At 46.6% G+C, this 15,921-nt stretch overlaps 15 non-coding genes across 15 annotated transcripts; 10 read left to right on the top strand and 5 right to left on the bottom strand.

Annotated features, from left to right (window-relative positions):
• The first annotated feature begins 520 nt into the window (after positions 1 to 520).
• trnal-aag (transfer RNA leucine (anticodon AAG)) lies at positions 521 to 602 on the top strand. Its single transcript has one exon. It is a non-coding gene; the product is annotated as a tRNA-Leu (tRNA).
• A 1,336-nt stretch (positions 603 to 1,938) lies between these two features.
• Positions 1,939 to 2,010, bottom strand: trnap-ugg (transfer RNA proline (anticodon UGG)). The gene has a single exon. It is a non-coding gene; the product is annotated as a tRNA-Pro (tRNA).
• A 165-nt stretch (positions 2,011 to 2,175) lies between these two features.
• trnal-aag (transfer RNA leucine (anticodon AAG)) lies at positions 2,176 to 2,257 on the top strand. Its single transcript has one exon. It is a non-coding gene; the product is annotated as a tRNA-Leu (tRNA).
• Positions 2,258 to 3,123: 866 nt separating this feature from the next.
• trnam-cau (transfer RNA methionine (anticodon CAU)) lies at positions 3,124 to 3,195 on the top strand. The gene has a single exon. It is a non-coding gene; the product is annotated as a tRNA-Met (tRNA).
• A 634-nt stretch (positions 3,196 to 3,829) lies between these two features.
• Positions 3,830 to 3,911, top strand: trnal-aag (transfer RNA leucine (anticodon AAG)). The gene has a single exon. It is a non-coding gene; the product is annotated as a tRNA-Leu (tRNA).
• Positions 3,912 to 4,775: 864 nt separating this feature from the next.
• Positions 4,776 to 4,847, top strand: trnam-cau (transfer RNA methionine (anticodon CAU)). The gene has a single exon. It is a non-coding gene; the product is annotated as a tRNA-Met (tRNA).
• Positions 4,848 to 5,250: 403 nt separating this feature from the next.
• On the bottom strand, positions 5,251 to 5,322 carry trnap-ugg (transfer RNA proline (anticodon UGG)). Its single transcript has one exon. It is a non-coding gene; the product is annotated as a tRNA-Pro (tRNA).
• A 165-nt stretch (positions 5,323 to 5,487) lies between these two features.
• On the top strand, positions 5,488 to 5,569 carry trnal-aag (transfer RNA leucine (anticodon AAG)). The gene has a single exon. It is a non-coding gene; the product is annotated as a tRNA-Leu (tRNA).
• A 1,340-nt stretch (positions 5,570 to 6,909) lies between these two features.
• Positions 6,910 to 6,981, bottom strand: trnap-ugg (transfer RNA proline (anticodon UGG)). Its single transcript has one exon. It is a non-coding gene; the product is annotated as a tRNA-Pro (tRNA).
• Positions 6,982 to 7,180: 199 nt separating this feature from the next.
• On the top strand, positions 7,181 to 7,262 carry trnal-aag (transfer RNA leucine (anticodon AAG)). Its single transcript has one exon. It is a non-coding gene; the product is annotated as a tRNA-Leu (tRNA).
• Positions 7,263 to 8,594: 1,332 nt separating this feature from the next.
• On the bottom strand, positions 8,595 to 8,666 carry trnap-ugg (transfer RNA proline (anticodon UGG)). Its single transcript has one exon. It is a non-coding gene; the product is annotated as a tRNA-Pro (tRNA).
• Positions 8,667 to 8,828: 162 nt separating this feature from the next.
• trnal-aag (transfer RNA leucine (anticodon AAG)) lies at positions 8,829 to 8,910 on the top strand. The gene has a single exon. It is a non-coding gene; the product is annotated as a tRNA-Leu (tRNA).
• An 878-nt stretch (positions 8,911 to 9,788) lies between these two features.
• On the top strand, positions 9,789 to 9,860 carry trnam-cau (transfer RNA methionine (anticodon CAU)). Its single transcript has one exon. It is a non-coding gene; the product is annotated as a tRNA-Met (tRNA).
• A 402-nt stretch (positions 9,861 to 10,262) lies between these two features.
• On the bottom strand, positions 10,263 to 10,334 carry trnap-ugg (transfer RNA proline (anticodon UGG)). Its single transcript has one exon. It is a non-coding gene; the product is annotated as a tRNA-Pro (tRNA).
• Positions 10,335 to 10,499: 165 nt separating this feature from the next.
• On the top strand, positions 10,500 to 10,581 carry trnal-aag (transfer RNA leucine (anticodon AAG)). Its single transcript has one exon. It is a non-coding gene; the product is annotated as a tRNA-Leu (tRNA).
• The last annotated feature ends 5,340 nt before the right edge of the window (positions 10,582 to 15,921 follow it).

The following is a 15,921-nucleotide window of genomic DNA, read 5'->3' as shown; positions in this document are numbered from 1 at the left end:
CCCAGGCAATGCACAATAAAACGAGGTGCGGACTTCCTCTGTGTCACCGGTAATAAGGAAATACAGTGACCAGGCCCACATGAAGAGTACCGTTTGTGGTTGTGGTGCTAGGGTCTAGCTACCATGTCTGAAGGGTTACCTGTGCTTCCAAAGGTACCATACCGAAGGTGTTTGGTGGAAGCGGGGCTCAAGTCTTGGGCCTGGATTTGGGCTCTGGCACCCAATATTCCTCTCCTGCACCGTTCCTCAGAAACTAAACAGTCACCTCCGTAGCGCTCTTGCTTTAGGGCTCGTCCGGGATTTGAACCGGGACCTCTCGCACCCAAAGCGAGAATCATACCCTAGACCAACGAGCCAAGCGGAAGAGGAAACGTTGCGGGCTGTCTCGTCGAAAACATGCTTAGATCTGCAAGGAACATGAAATGTCCAATGTAGGGCATGTGTCGACGTGAGTATGGCTTAGCGGAAAAAAGAAACGGGGGAAAAAAAGCTGCAGACACAAGGGAAGGGCTTCCTTGCAGGTAGTGTGGCCGAGTGGTCTAAGGCGCTGGATTAAGGCTCCAGTCTCTCAGGAGGCGTGGGTTCAAATCCCACCACTGCCATTTGACAGTGTCTGATATCAGATAAAGTGACTCAGGTGTTGTCCCAGATTGCATGCACCTCTTATTGGTGTGTGAAAAGGCTGTAAGACTTGTGGGAAGCAACCTCTGTTACCAAAAGACAAGCGGATGTTTGGCTGGCTCCGTGCTGACCCTACCAATTCCATCCACATTCACATTGCTATGGTTCAAGATGACAAAGCAGTCTTTTGCAGCCAGGCATAAGCAGACTGAAATGCAAGCAAGTCCAGTTGCCTGCAATATAACACTTAAGATTACCATGACTGGAATGACTGAGAATCTTCATTGACAGGGAGCAATAATCACTGAGAGTTGAGTACCTTGACTAGAGTTTGTGAAACACCACTGAGCAGAGCAGGAGCGATACTGAAAAAATGAGGTAGAGGTCAGGCCAGGTGAGAGGATGTTTCTGTCCTTTCCATCCATGCTCACTTTGCCATGTTAGCAGATGACTGGGCTTTCCATTGCCACAAGTGTCTCAAGTGGACACGTTCAAGATTATTGGATGGGATTGGGAAAATCACTAGAAAAAGGATCACCGCAAGGTCCACCAAATGCTTAATTTTTCAGCCTGTGCACTGGTTAAGCTTGGTTGCCACAGGTTCCCAACGATTCGCACAACATTGAACCAAGCATGCTACGCTCATAAACCAGATGTCGGTCAATCCAAACCACCCTCTGCTGACTGCTAAAACTTTGGATCAACGTAATGTCTCTTTACTTTACTTCCATGCTCCCATTGCCCTGATTGCATCCATTGCTGCTGAAATCTTGGTTCCCTCAAGTTCCCAAAGGTGCCCACAACATTGAACCACAGGTTTTAAACCCCTGGATTTGAAACATCGAGCAGAGTGGCGCAGCGAAGCGTGCTGGGCCCATAACCCAGAGGTCGATGGATCGAAACCATCCTCTGCTAATCCTAAATGCTCTGGATGAGGAGTATGTCCCTCTCCCTTCCACCCATGTTCGCACTTAGCTCCTGGTCTAAAGCTACTTAAAGCCACTACATCACTGTTTTCACTATACCCCCACCCCAGGCAATGCACAATAACACGAGGTGCGGACTTCCCTCTGTGTCACCGGTAATAAGGAAATACAGTGACCAGGCCCACATGAAGAGTACCGTTTGTGGTTGTGGTGCTAGGGTCTAGCTACCATGTCTGAAGGGTTACCTGTGCTTCCAAAGGTACCATACCGAAGGTGTTTGGTGGAAGCGGGCTCAAGTCTTGGGCCTGGATTTGGGCTCTGGCACCCAATATTCCTCTCCTGCACCGTTCCTCAGAAACTAAACAGTCACCTCCGTAGCGCTCTTGCTTTAGGGCTCGTCCGGGATTTGAACGCGGGACCTCTCGCACCCAAAGCGAGAATCATACCCCTAGACCAACGAGCCAAGCGGAAGAGGAAACGTTGCGGGCTGTCTCGTCGAAAACATGCTTAGATCTGCAAGGAACATGAAATGTCCAATGTAGGGCATGTGTCGCACGTGAGTATGGCTTAGCGGAAAAAAGAAACGGGGGAAAAAAAGCTGCAGACACAAGGGAAGGGCTTCCTTGCAGGTAGTGTGGCCGAGTGGTCTAAGGCGCTGGATTAAGGCTCCAGTCTCTCAGGAGGCGTGGGTTCAAATCCCACCACTGCCATTTGACAGTGTCTGATATCAGATAAAGTGACTCAGGTGTTGTCCCAGATTGCATGCACCTCTTATTGGTGTACGAAAAGGCTGTAAGACTTGTGGGAAGCAACCTCTGTTACCAAAAGACAAGCGGATGTTTGGCTGGCTCCGTGCTGACCCTACCAATTCCATCCACATTCACATTGCTATGGTTCAAGATGACAAAGCAGTCTTTTGCAGCCAGGCATAAGCAGGCTGAAATGCAAGCAAGTCCAGTTGCCTACAATATAACACTTAAGATTACCATGACTGGAATGACTGAGAATCTTCATTGACAGGAGCAATAATCACTGAGAGTTGAGTACCTTGACTAGAGTTTGTGAAACACCACTGAGCAGAGCAGGAGCGATACTGAAAAAATGAGGTAGAGGTCAGGCCAGGTGGGAGGATGTTTCTGTCCTTTCCATCCATGCTCACTTTGCCATGTTAGCAGATGACTGGGCTTTCCATTGCCACAAGTGTCTCAAGTGGACACGTTCAAGATTATTGGATGGGATTGGGAAAATCACTAGAAAAAGGATCACCGCAAGGTCCACCAAATGCTTAATTTTTCAGCCTGTGCACTGGTTAAGCTTGGTTGCCACAGGTTCCCAACGATTCGCACAACATTGAACCAAGCATGCTACGCTCATAAACCAGATGTCGGTCAATCCAAACCACCCTCTGCTGACTGCTAAAACTTTGGATCAACGTAATGTCTCTTTACTTTACTTCCATGCTCCCATTGCCCTGATTGCGGCATCCATTGCTGCTGAAATCTTGGTTCCCTCAAGTTCCCAAAGGTGCCCACAACATTGAACCACAGGTTTTTAAACCCCTGGATTTGAAACATCGAGCAGAGTGGCGCAGCGGAAGCGTGCTGGGCCCATAACCCAGAGGTCGATGGATCGAAACCATCCTCTGCTAATCCTAAATGCTCTGGATGAGGAGTATGTCCCTCTCCCTTCCACCCATGTTCGCACTTAGCTCCTGGTCTAAAGCTACTTAAAGCCACTACATCACTGTTTTCACTATACCCCCACCCCAGGCAATGCACAATAAAACGAGGTGCGGACTTCCCTCTGTGTCACCGGTAATAAGGAAATACAGTGACCAGGCCCACATGAAGAGTACCGTTTGTGGTTGTGGTGCTAGGGTCTAGCTACCATGTCTGAAGGGTTACCTGTGCTTCCAAAGGTACCATACCGAAGGTGTTTGGTGGAAGCGGGCTCAAGTCTTGGGCCTGGATTTGGGCTCTGGCACCCAATATTCCTCTCCTGCACCGTTCCTCAGAAACTAAACAGTCACCTCAGGCGCTCTTGCTTTAGGGCTCGTCCGGGATTTGAACCGGGACCTCTCGCACCCAAAGCGAGAATCATACCCTAGACCAACGAGCCAAGCGGAAGAAGAAGCGTTGGGGCTGTCTCGTCGAAAACATGCTTAGATCTGCAAGGAACATGAAATGTCCAATGTAGGGCATGTGTCGCACGTGAGTATGGCTTAGCGGAAAAAAGAAACGGGGGAAAAAAAGCTGCAGACACAAGGGAAGGGCTTCCTTGCAGGTAGTGTGGCCGAGTGGTCTAAGGCGCTGGATTAAGGCTCCAGTCTCTCAGGAGGCGTGGGTTCAAATCCCACCACTGCCATTTGACAGTGTCTGATATCAGATAAAGTGACTCAGGTGTTGTCCCAGATTGCATGCACCTCTTATTGGTGTGTGAAAAGGCTGTAAGACTTGTGGGAAGCAACCTCTGTTACCAAAAGACAAGCGGATGTTTGGCTGGCTCCGTGCTGACCCTACCAATTCCATCCACATTCACATTGCTATGGTTCAAGATGACAAAGCAGTCTTTTGCAGCCAGGCATAAGCAGACTGAAATGCAAGCAAGTCCAGTTGCCTGCAATATAACACTTAAGATTACCATGACTGGAATGACTGAGAATCTTCATTGACAGGGAGCAATAATCACTGAGAGTTGAGTACCTTGACTAGAGTTTGTGAAACACCACTGAGCAGAGCAGGAGCGATACTGAAAAAATGAGGTAGAGGTCAGGCCAGGTGAGAGGATGTTTCTGTCCTTTCCATCCATGCTCACTTTGCCATGTTAGCAGATGACTGGGCTTTCCATTGCCACAAGTGTCTCAAGTGGACACGTTCAAGATTATTGGATGGGATTGGGAAAATCACTAGAAAAAGGATCACCGCAAGGTCCACCAAATGCTTAATTTTTCAGCCTGTGCACTGGTTAAGCTTGGTTGCCACAGGTTCAACGATTCGCACAACATTGAACCAAGCATGCTACGCTCATAAACCAGATGTCGGGTCAATCCAAACCACCCTCTGCTGACTGCTAAAACTTTGGATCAACGTAATGTCTCTTTACTTTACTTCCATGCTCCCATTGCCCTGATTGCACATCCATTGCTGTTGAAATCTTGGTTCCCTCAAGTTCCCAAAGGTGCCCACAACATTGAACCACAGGTTTTAAACCCCTGGATTTGAAACATCGAGCAGAGTGGCGCAGCGGAAGCGTGCTGGGCCCATAACCCAGAGGTCGATGGATCGAAACCATCCTCTGCTAATCCTAAATGCTCTGGATGAGGAGTATGTCCCTCTCCCTTCCACCCATGTTCGCACTTAGCTCTTGGTCTAAAGCTACTTAAAGCCATTACATCACTGTTTTCACTATACCCCCACCCCAGGCAATGCACAATAAAACGAGGTGCGGACTTCCCTCTGTGTCACCGGTAATAAGGAAATACAGTGACCAGGCCCACATGAAGAGTACTGCTTTGTGGTTGTGGTGCTAGGGTCTAGCTACCATGTCTGAAGGGTTACCTGTGCTTCCAAAGGTACCATACCGAAGGTGTTTGGTGGAAGCGGGCTCAAGTCTTGGGCCTGGATTTGGGCTCTGGCACCCAATATTCCTCTCCTGCACCGTTCCTCAGAAACTAAACAGTCACCTCCGTAGCGCTCTTGCTTTAGGGCTCGTCCGGGATTTGAACCCGGGACCTCTCGCACCCAAAGCGAGAATCATACCCCTAGACCAACGAGCCAAGCGGAAGAGGAAACGTTGCATGGCTGTCTGCCGAAAACATGCTTAGATCTGCAAGGAACATGAAATGTCCAATGTAGGGCATGTGTCGCACGTGAGTATGGCTTAGCGGAAAAAAGAAACGGGGGAAAAAAAGCTGCAGACACAAGGGAAGGGCTTCCTTGCAGGTAGTGTGGCCGAGTGGTCTAAGGCGCTGGATTAAGGCTCCAGTCTCTCAGGAGGCGTGGGTTCAAATCCCACCACTGCCATTTGACAGTGTCTGATATCAGATAAAGTGACTCAGGTGTTGTCCCAGATTGCATGCACCTCTTATTGGTGTACGAAAAGGCTGTAAGACTTGTGGGAAGCAACCTCTGTTACCAAAGACAAGCGGATGTTTGGCTGGCTCCGTGCTGACCCTACCAATTCCATCCACATTCACATTGCTATGGTTCAAGATGACAAAGCAGTCTTTTGCAGCCAGGCATAAGCAGACTGAAATGCAAGCAAGTCCAGTTGCCTGCAATATAACACTTAAGATTACCATGACTGGAATGACTGAGAATCTTCATTGACAGGAGCAATAATCACTGAGAGTTGAGTACCTTGACTAGAGTTTGTGAAACACCACTGAGCAGAGCAGGAGCGATACTGAAAAAATGAGGTAGAGGTCAGGCCAGGTGAGAGGATGTTTCTGTCCTTTCCATCCATGCTCACTTTGCCATGTTAGCAGATGACTGGGCTTTCCATTGCCACAAGTGTCTCAAGTGGACACGTTCAAGATTATTGGATGGGATTGGGAAAATCACTAGAAAAGGATCACGCAAGGTCCACCAAATGCTTAATTTTTCAGCCTGTGCACTGGTTAAGCTTGGTTGCCACAGGTTCCCAACGATTCGCACAACATTGAACCAAGCATGCTACGCTCATAAACCAGATGTCGGTCAATCCAAACCACCCTCTGCTGACTGCTAAAACTTTGGATCAACGTAATGTCTCTTTACTTTACTTCCATGCTCCCATTGCCCTGATTGCGACATCCATTGCTGTTGAAATCTTGGTTCTCCTCAAGTTCCCAAAGGTGCCCACAACATTGAACCACAGGTTTTAAACCCCTGGATTTGAAACATCGAGCAGAGTGGCGCAGCGAAGCGTGCTGGGCCCATAACCCAGAGGTCGATGGATCAAACCATCCTCTGCTAATCCTAAATGCTCTGGATGAGGAGTATGTCCCTCTCCCTTCCACCCATGTTCGCACTTAGCTAAATGGCTTGGTCTAAAGCTACTTAAAGCCATTACATCACTGTTTTCACTATACCCCCACCCCAGGCAATGCACACAACCGAGGTGCGGACTTCCCTCTGTGTCACCGGTAATAAGGAAATACAGTGACCAGGCCCACATGAAGAGTACCGTTTGTGGTTGTGGTGCTAGGGTCTAGCTACCATGTCTGAAGGGTTACCTGTGCTTCCAAAGGTACCATACCGAAGGTGTTTGGTGGAAGCGGGGCTCAAGTCTTGGGCCTGGATTTGGGCTCTGGCACCCAATATTCCTCTCCTGCACCGTTCCTCAGAAACTAAACAGTCACCTCCGTAGCGTTCTTGCTTTAGGGCTCGTCTGGGATTTGAACCCGGGACCTCTCGCACCCAAAGCGAGAATCATACCCCTAGACCAACGAGCCCAAAGCGAGAATCATACCCCTAGACCAACGAGCCAAGCGGAAGAGGAAACGTTGCGGGCTGTCTCGTCGAAAACATGCTTAGATCTGCAAGGAACATGAAATGTCCAATGTAGGGCATGTGTCGCACGTGAGTATGGCTTAGCGGAAAAAAGAAACGGGGGAAAAAAAGCTGCAGACACAAGGGAAGGGCTTCCTTGCAGGTAGTGTGGCCGAGTGGTCTAAGGCGCTGGATTAAGGCTCCAGTCTCTCAGGAGGCGTGGGTTCAAATCCCACCACTGCCATTTGACAGTGTCTGATATCAGATAAAGTGACTCAGGTGTTGTCCCAGATTGCATGCACCTCTTATTGGTGTACGAAAAGGCTGTAAGACTTGTGGGAAGCAACCTCTGTTACCAAAAGACAAGCGGATGTTTGGCTGGCTCCGTGCTGACCCTACCAATTCCATCCACATTCACATTGCTATGGTTCAAGATGACAAAGCAGTCTTTTGCAGCCAGGCATAAGCAGACTGAAATGCAAGTCCAGTTGCCTACAATATAACACTTAAGATTACCATGACTGGAATGACTGAGAATCTTCATTGACAGGAGCAATAATCACTGAGAGTTGAGTACCTTGACTAGAGTTTGTGAAACACCACTGAGCAGAGCAGGAGCGATACTGAAAAAATGAGGTAGAGGTCAGGCCAGGTGGGAGGATGTTTCTATCCTTTCCATCCATGCTCACTTTGCCATGTTAGCAGATGACTGGGCTTTCCATTGCCACAAGTGTCTCAAGTGGACACGTTCAAGATTATTGGATGGGATTGGGAAAATCACTAGAAAAAGGATCACCGCAAGGTCCACCAAATGCTTAATTTTTCAGCCTGTGCACTGGTTAAGCTTGGTTGCCACAGGTTCCCAACAATTCGCACAACATTGAACCAAGCATGCTACGCTCATAAACCAGATGTCGGTCAATCCAAACCACCCTCTGCTGACTGCTAAAACTTTGGATCAACGTAATGTCTCTTTACTTTACTTCCATGCTCCCATTGCCCTGATTGCATCCATTGCTGCTGAAATCTTGGTTCCCTCAAGTTCCCAAAGGTGCCCACAACATTGAACCACAGGTTTTAAACCCCTGGATTTGAAACATCGAGCAGAGTGGCGCAGCGGGAGCGTGCTGGGCCCATAACCCAGAGGTCGATGGATCGAAACCATCCTCTGCTAATCCTAAATGCTCTGGATGAGGAGTATGTCCCTCTCCCTTCCACCCATGTTCGCACTTAGCTCTTGGTCTAAAGCTACTTAAAGCCATTACATCACTGTTTTCACTATACCCCCACCCCAGGCAATGCACAATAAAACGAGGTGCGGACTTCCCTCTGTGTCACCGGTAATAAGGAAATACAGTGATCAGGCCCACATGAAGAGTACCGTTTGTGGTTGTGGTGCTAGGGTCTAGCTACCATGTCTGAAGGGTTACCTGTGCTTCCAAAGGTACCATACCGAAGGTGTTTGGTGGAAGCGGGCTCAAGTCTTGGGCCTGGATTTGGGCTCTGGCACCCAATATTCCTCTCCTGCACCGTTCCTCAGAAACTAAACAGTCACCTCCGTAGCGCTCTTGCTTTAGGGCTCGTCCGGGATTTGAACCCGGGACCTCTCGCACCCAAAGCGAGAATCATACCCCTAGACCAACGAGCCAAGCGGAAGAGGAAACGTTGCGGGCTGTCTCGTCGAAACATGCTTAGATCTGCAAGGAACATGAAATGTCCAATGTAGGCATGTGTCGACGTGAGTATGGCTTAGCGGAAAAAAGAAACGGGGGAAAAAAAGCTGCAGACACAAGGGAAGGGCTTCCTTGCAGGTAGTGTGGCCGAGTGGTCTAAGGCGCTGGATTAAGGCTCCAGTCTCTCAGGAGGCGTGGGTTCAAATCCCACCACTGCCATTTGACAGTGTCTGATATCAGATAAAGTGACTCAGGTGGTAGCCTGATGTTGTCCCAGATTGCATGCACCTCTTATTGGTGTACGAAAAGGCTGTAAGACTTGTGGGAAGCAACCTCTGTTACCAAAAGACAAGCGGATGTTTGGCTGGCTCCGTGCTGACCCTACCAATTCCATCCACATTCACATTGCTATGGTTCAAGATGACAAAGCAGTCGTTTGCAGCCAGGCATAAGCAGACTGAAATGCAAGCAAGTCCAGTTGCCTACAATATAACACTTAAGATTACCATGACTGGAATGACTGAGAATCTTCATTGACAGGGAGCAATAATCACTGAGAGTTGAGTACCTTGACTAGAGTTTGTGAAACACCACTGAGCAGAGCAGGAGCGATACTGAAAAAATGAGGTAGAGGTCAGGCCAGGTGGGAGGATGTTTCTATCCTTTCCATCCATGCTCACTTTGCCATGTTAGCAGATGACTGGGCTTTCCATTGCCACAAGTGTCTCAAGTGGACACGTTCAAGATTATTGGATGGGATTGGGAAAATCACTAGAAAAAGGATCACCGCAAGGTCCACCAAATGCTTAATTTTTCAGCCTGTGCACTGGTTAAGCTTGGTTGCCACAGGTTCCCAACGATTCGCACAACATTGAACCAAGCATGCTACGCTCATAAACCAGATGTCGGTCAATCCAAACCACCCTCTGCTGACTGCTAAAACTTTGGATCAACGTAATGTCTCTTTACTTTACTTCCATGCTCCCATTGCCCTGATTGCGGCATCCATTGCTGCTGAAATCTTGGTTCCCTCAAGTTCCCAAAGGTGCCCACAACATTGAACCACAGGTTTTTAAACCCCTGGATTTGAAACATCGAGCAGAGTGGCGCAGCGGAAGCGTGCTGGGCCCATAACCCAGAGGTCGATGGATCGAAACCATCCTCTGCTAATCCTAAATGCTCTGGATGAAGAGTATGTCCCTCTCCCTTCCACCCATGTTCGCACTTAGCTCCTGATCTAAAGCTACTTAAAGCCACTACATCACTGTTTTCACTATACCCCCACCCCAGGCAATGCACAATAAAACGAGGTGCGGACTTCCCTCTGTGTCACCGGTAATAAGGAAATACAGTGACCAGGCCCACATGAAGAGTACCGTTTGTGGTTGTGGTGCTAGGGTCTAGCTACCATGTCTGAAGGGTTACCTGTGCTTCCAAAGGTACCATACCGAAGGTGTTTGGTGGAAGCGGGCTCAAGTCTTGGGCCTGGATTTGGGCTCTGGCACCCAATATTCCTCTCCTGCACCGTTCCTCAGAAACTAAACAGTCACCTCCGTAGCGCTCTTGCTTTAGGGCTCGTCCGGGATTTGAACCCGGGACCTCTCGCACCCAAAGCGAGAATCATACCCCTAGACCAACGAGCCAAGCGGAAGAGGAAACGTTGCGGGCTGTCTCGTCGAAAACATGCTTAGATCTGCAAGGAACATGAAATGTCCAATGTAGGGCATGTGTCGCACGTGAGTATGGCTTAGCGGAAAAAAGAAACGGGGGAAAAAAAGCTGCAGACACAAGGGAAGGGCTTCCTTGCAGGTAGTGTGGCCGAGTGGTCTAAGGCGCTGGATTAAGGCTCCAGTCTCTCAGGAGGCGTGGGTTCAAATCCCACCACTGCCATTTGACAGTGTCTGATATCAGATAAAGTGACTCAGGTGTTGTCCCAGATTGCATGCACCTCTTATTGGTGTACGAAAAGGCTGTAAGACTTGTGGGAAGCAACCTCTGTTACCAAAAGACAAGCGGATGTTTGGCTGGCTCCGTGCTGACCCTACCAATTCCATCCACATTCACATTGCTATGGTTCAAGATGACAAAGCAGTCTTTTGCAGCCAGGCATAAGCACGTTAATGTAGTGCATGCAGTTCAATGCAGCCAGGAATGCACAGATTTGTACATTAGTAGACAAAACAACCACTCCACAATTGCATGGAACAGCGCAGACGAGCCAACTCGTCAGGTCAAGACTCGGCTGTCCACTTACATCTAAAGGAGAGGAGACACTCTTTCCAGGACAGCAATGTTCACATCTTGGCTAGAGAAGAAAGATGAGCCTTCAGTGAACCTTACAGATGTCTTGCTGAGCAACTGACTGGTGGGCCTAACCACAAAAGCATTTAATCTCACACAGTCCACGTCACATCAACCCATCCTGAAGACCATCATAAACGTGGCATTACTTCCCTTAAATAAGACCCAATTATTACCAGGTTTTCTGTCACAAACTATTCTCTAACAAGTACCACTGTGCTTTCAGATGGGAAATGTGGACTTCCATGCGCTCAGTGACGTGCTCGAACGCTATGCCCTTGCTTGGCTTGCGCTCATCATAGTGGAGCCACACAGCAGGTGATATTGTTAACTTGAATTTCCTCTGATGAAATTATTCATTTTCATTGATTTGTCAACGGCATCTATCAGATCCTTTCTTAGTAGTAAGACAAGAAGGTAGCAACATTTTTAATTCTGCTTTTCCTGTTTGTGCCTATCATCGCAGAAGCACGTACGTGACCACAAGGTTGACTTTTTGTAATGAAAAACCATGCTTTTCAAATAGTTTCTTCAGTTTTCCAAGGATAATGTCTCCAGTGGCATTACCTTCCAGTGGAATCAAAGTCTTCACAATCTTTTCCATTAAAATATCTGATCACTGAGATATGTCTGTGTTGTCAGTTGTCAAACAGTCACCATAGCCCCTGTTTTGCTCTTGGGTTCGGAACCCCAAACTTCCTCAACCTTATGCCAGAATCATAACCTTAGAGCAATGAGCCATGCTAAAGAAGCAGCAGTCTGTGTCCCCTTGACGAAAGCCTGGTTAGATAAGCAACCCTTTGTTGAGGTGTCTTACTGAGTGACTAACTGGTGGGTCCAATCAAGACAGCATTTGGTCTCACATGGTCCAAGTTTCATCATCCTATCCTGAACTCCATCATACACCAGACACAACTAAGTGCCATATATCACTGCATTTTCTGTCACTTAACTACTCTCTAGCAAGTTCTGTTGTACTTTCTGGTGAGAAAGGTGATTTGATTTCATAAAATTAAAAATGCTGATAAATGACTGGCAGACAGACATAAATGCATTGACAGTTGAATTGTTATACTTTTACAAGTGTTTCACTAATTTTGTTGTCCGTCTCTATGTGCAGAAAATTTTGCTCTACATTGTAATTTGTATGCAGCTGCAAAGCATAAATAATAAAACACTTGCCTCTACAATCCATATTCCCATTACAGTCAAATGTATGTTAACATCGTCTGAGCTATACAGCTACAGTCTTGCTAAAGTATGCATTCTCGTACAGATGGACATACATGAGGTAATTGATCCTGAGTCTCTTAACAGTATCCTTTGTCATTTTTTCCCCTCCCAGCAAAAAACAGAGGTGGCGGTTTTAAGTCAAACAAGTTTATATTGATTACATGCTGAAATAACAGAATCATCTCTTCTCCAAATGCTCCCCAGTTGAACAAAGAAAGAGAATCATTGAGAACCAGGGAGACATAGTCTTTCTTCTCTCTCTCTCTCTCTCTCTCTCTCTCTCTCTCTCTCTGTGCCACACAGTATTGATGGACACAATAGTCTAATCGTTAAGTGAAAAAGGATTGGCCTGAGGAGAAAAGAGCAATGTAGGGAGAGATGAGGAAAGCCCTTCTTTGTCTCCAATTGGATCACAATCCTTGAGGAAATCTTTTTAATTTCTTATCTCATTTTGATCCTTTTCTCACTCCTTTAATTTAATTCAATTAAAATTACTTTTTTATTCATGAAAAATAAAGATGGTTATTTGCCAAGCATTTAGTGCAAACAAAACAGATAACAGCACATGTAGTTAAAACCACTTGTGTATTGCATGTATGAATGTAGTAGGATGGAATAGAGGGAAAGGGTATTATACAACAAAATAAATACATTTGCCAAAAGAGTAAAATTATAATGATAGAGATGAGAATATTGAGGACACCTGATCAGTCATTGATAATACTATAGACTGTATAACATAATAATGGATGTAGCCATCGAGACATCACCCATTGGTTTGTGGAGTCCCATATACAAGTCTTGAGATTGGCATTTTGGTCATTGCCAGGTTGGATGTTTTGAGACAGGAGTGACCATATTTGGTCGAGAAGGTGGAGCTAACCCTAACACTAGCTGCTGGCTTGGTTAGCATGGTGCATTTAAAGCCATATTTAACTTTGATAATGTTAATGCTAATTTTCACTATTAAAAAACAGGCCTAAAATCATTAAAACAATGTACTTAGTCGTAAAAAAGACATTGTTAGGTGATCAAAATGTTACCATTAACTTTCATGAACTGAAAACACAAAACTACCATCAGCTATGGCTACCTATACTTTGTATATCTGGATTATGTCATGGTTATGTAACTTAACCAACGTTGTTGCAGTCGCAGTGACTTGTCAATTGATGGCACCCACTTGTCACTCAAAGTGGCAGTGTCATTAGATATGAGTAACTTAAATCATAAATAGCATTTAAATGGGTTAGTTATAAAAAAAAATCAGCCTGCACTGTTGTCATGAAAGGGAATTAGTAAAAGTATACTGAACAAAAATATAAACGCAGCACTTTTGTTTTTGCTCCCATTTTTCCCTGCTTTTGAACTCAAAGATCTAAAACATTTTCTATACACACAAAAGACCATTTCTCACAAATATTGTTCACAAATCTGTCTAAATCTGTGTTAGTGAGCACAGATTGCCGAGATAATCCATCCCACCTCAGGTGTGGCATATCAAGATGCTGATTAGACAGCATGAATATTGCACAGGTGTGCCTTAGGCTGGCCACAATAAAAGGCCACTCTGAAATGTTCAGTTTTGCTTTATTGCGGGGGTCTGGGGGGGGTCAGAAAACCAGTCAGTATCTGGTGTGACCACCATTTGCCTCACGCAGTGCAACACATCTCCTTCGCATAGAGCTGATCAGGTTGTTGATTGTGGCCTGTTGGTATGTTGGTCCACTCCTCTTCAATGGCTGTGCGAAGTTGCTGGATATTGGCAGGAACTGGAACACGCTGTCGTATACGCCAATCCAGAGCATCCCAAACAAGCTCAATGGGTGACATGTCCGGTGAGTATGCTGGCCATGCAAGAACTGGGATGTCTTCAGCCTCCAGGAATTGTGTACAGATCCTTGCAACATGGGGCCGTGCATTATCATGCTGCAACATGAGGTGATGGTCGTGGATGAATGGCACAACAATGGGCCTCAGGATCTCATCACGGTATCTCTGTGCATTCAAAATGCCATTAATAAAATGCACCTGTGTTCGTTGTCTATAACATACGCCTGCCCATACCATAACCCCACTGCCACCATGGGCCACTCGATCCACAACATTGACATCAGCAAACCGCTCACCCCCACGACGCCACACACGCTGTCTGCCATCTGCCCTGAACAGTGAAAACCAGGATTCATCTGTGAAGAGAACACCTCTCCAACGTGCGAGACACCATCAAATGTGAGCATTTGCCCTCTCAAGTCGGTTATGACGACGAACTGCAGTCAGGTCGAGACCCCACTGAGGACGATGAGCATGCAGATGAGCTTCCCTGAGATGGTTTCTGACAGTTTGTGCAGAAATTCTTTGGTTATGCAAACCGATTGTTGCAGCAGCTGTCCGGGTGGCTGGTCTCAGACGATCTCGGAGGTGAACATGCTGGATGTGGAGGTCCTGGGCTGGTGTGGTTACAAGTGGTCTGCGGTTGTGAGGCCGGTTGGATGTACTGCCAAATTGTCTGAAACGCCTTTGGCGATGGCTTATGGTAGAGAAATGAACATTCAATTCACGGGCAACAGCTCTGGTGGACATTCCTGCAGCCAGCATGCCAATTGCACGCTCCCTCAAAACTTGCGACATCTGTGGCATTGTGCTGTGTGATAAAACTGAAAATTTTAGAGTGGCCTTTTATTGTGGCCAGCCTAAGGCACACCTGTGCAATAATCATGCTGTCTAATCAGCATCTTGATATGCCACACCTGTGAGGTGGGATGGATTATCTCGGCAAAGGAGAAGTGCTCACTAACACAGATTTAGACAGATTTGTGAACAATATTTGAGGGAAATGGTCTTTTGTGTATATAGAAAATGTTTTAGATCTTTGAGTTCAGCTCATGAAAAATGGGAGCAAAAACAAAAGTGTTGCATTTATATTTTTGTTCAGTGTAGTAAAAAAAAATATATATATTTTTTCACCAGGCTGTAAATATGCTTATTTCTGGTGTAAAGTTGGGCATTTTAACATAACTATCAATAGGGATTGACTCACTGTTGAAGCCAGCCTCAAATGGCCGTTCCAGGAGCTGCAGTTTTTGACACTTCCACATTGGCTTCATTTTTCAGTCTCGGAGGTTGCCTCTTGGAAAATACAAACCTCGTACAGTTTCTCAAGGTCCTCCTCCCTTGAATCTCTTAAAGTGAAAGTTCACCACCTATTTTTGTGGATGTCCAATTGGTGTTTAAGGTAAATGCAATGAATTGAAGCAATATTTTCTTCAGTGCTATATTAACTTAGAAAGCTGAGTTCACAGCTGAAAAATCTGTTGTTCTTCCTGCATCCAGTGCAAGAATTTATGCCTGAAGAAACACAACAGAGAGAGGCCGAGGCTGCGGCTGCATTAGCTGTGCGAGAGGACATAGCCAGTGGAGACCCTCCAGAACCTGAGCTGCTGAGAGCAAACAGACTGGTTCTGCCTTCCCTCAAATTGCCCTCCAATGCCAACAGAAACTGAATCATTCTGCTACTTTGAATTTCAGTGTGGGCAGTTCTTGTTGAATGCTGTCACAGATGCCAGCCCAAAGAGAGCTTGTGTGTGCATTACTATCCATGATGAAGCTGGTGAATTTCCCCTTTAACTATAACCCCAGTTTACTCTTAAGGTGTAAGTCTGCTTCACACAAAGTGCTTGTGTGTTCATCAGAGCC

The sequence above is a fragment of the Epinephelus fuscoguttatus genome, linkage group LG9 (assembly GCF_011397635.1).
Source record: "Epinephelus fuscoguttatus linkage group LG9, E.fuscoguttatus.final_Chr_v1".
In the NCBI taxonomy this organism is placed as follows: Eukaryota; Metazoa; Chordata; class Actinopteri; order Perciformes; family Serranidae; genus Epinephelus; species Epinephelus fuscoguttatus.
The sequence above is the reverse complement of the archived record's forward strand: the minus strand, read 5'-3'. Positions and strand labels throughout refer to the sequence as shown.